We start from the raw sequence: 1,559 nt of genomic DNA on the forward strand, positions 1-1,559 counted from the left end.
ATTGTTGTTTGAGAGGATTGGTCATTTGTAATGTAATGTAAATATGTGCATATTGCAACATGTCTTAACAAAAGTTTAATTGTGATATAGAAAGACAAAAGAAGAAATGGAGAAAACATATTAGGGTGCTCACAAGAAAACATCTAGTTGATTTTCAGCAGAGATAACATTCCCCAAGCTATGTGTTAGTGTAGTTTTTTATTTTTCCTATTTTGCTAGGTTTTTCCTACACTTTTAATAATCTCGCTTAGGTTAATAAAGCATGTCTTATTAGGTGAATGGTTGTGAGGTGTCATCTTCCTACATATGAGCATCCATTAGCTATCTTGGGAAGATACTTTGCTATCTTTAGTCCGATAGATGGTTGCTCCTCATTGGTTGGTGTTGCCACCTCCTCCCTCTTCCTAGCCTATATAAGCATGCTACCTGGCTTGTATTTGCATCTCTTGTTTTTGCATCCTCCTAATGCTATTTTAATTCCAGCATTTGCATTACTCTCTTGGAGACTAACTCTATGATGCTATTTTGATTTTGTATCATTTGCATTCATAGTTTAGATATTTACTCTTTGCACTAGTTTTCTGGGTTATTAATCTTTTCAGATTCTAACAAAAACGCTCGGAGGCCTTCACTGCATGCTGTGAATAGCAGGCAGGACGTTCATCGGGAGGCAAGCTGCGAACAACAGCCTCAGTATTCGCGCTCTGGCCACAGAGCCTTACTTCATCGTCCAGATTTGTGTGCTTGTCTGAAAAGATTAATAACCCAGAAAACTAGTGCAAAGAGTAAATATCTAAACTATGAATGCAAATGATACAAAATCAAAATAGCATCATAGAGTTAGTCTCCAAGAGAGTAATGCAAATGCTGGAAGCAAAATAGCATTAGGAGGATGCAAAAACAAGAGATGCAAATACAAGCCAGGTAGCATGCTTATATAGGCTAGGAAGAGGGAGGAGGTGGCAACACCAACCAATGAGGAGCAACCATCTATCGGACTAAAGATAGCAAAGTATCTTCCCAAGATAGCTAATGGATGCTCATATGTAGGAAGATGACACCTCACAACCATTCACCTAATAAGACATGCTTTATTAACCTAAGCGGGATTATTAAAAGTGTAGGAAAAACCTAGCAAAATAGGAAAAATAAAAAACTACACTAACACCCCCCCATAAGCGAAGCTTAGGTGGATGTAGAAATGGGTCCCGGAAAGTCAAGCCTGATGAGGTACCCACGTACATAAAATTCCCCCAAAAGAGAGAGAAAAGAGACTCCCCAAAGAAAATTAGAACTCCAAGTGAGAGGAAGAGGCCCCCCAAAAAGATGTAGCATCCTACACCTCCAGCAAAGCTTGCAAATTTTGTTCGGTAGATCCACTTACATCGAACAATTTTTCTTCCCTTAGAAAAAGGGACAAGATCCCAAGTGTGGTTCCTCATCAAGGAACTATAATCTTCCTGCATAGTTGTATCCCACTTAGAAATACCAGAAGCCTCATGAAAGGACTGTGGATTTGAGGTAGTAGCAATGAAGATATGTAGAGCATCCTGGAATTG

At 39.1% G+C, this 1,559-nt stretch overlaps 1 non-coding gene across 1 annotated transcript; it reads right to left on the minus strand.

The window, feature by feature from the left end:
- Nucleotides 1–604: 604 nt before the first annotated feature.
- On the minus strand, nt 605–795 carry LOC149554430 (small nucleolar RNA U3). The gene has a single exon (XR_016352498.1). It is a non-coding gene; the product is annotated as a small nucleolar RNA U3 (small nucleolar RNA).
- Between the last annotated feature and the right edge of the window lie 764 nt (nt 796–1,559).

The sequence above is a fragment of the Cupressus sempervirens genome, chromosome 5 (genome assembly GCF_028749045.1).
Source record: "Cupressus sempervirens isolate cs-2001-9-10 chromosome 5, ASM2874904v1, whole genome shotgun sequence".
Classification (NCBI taxonomy): Eukaryota; Viridiplantae; Streptophyta; class Pinopsida; order Cupressales; family Cupressaceae; genus Cupressus; species Cupressus sempervirens.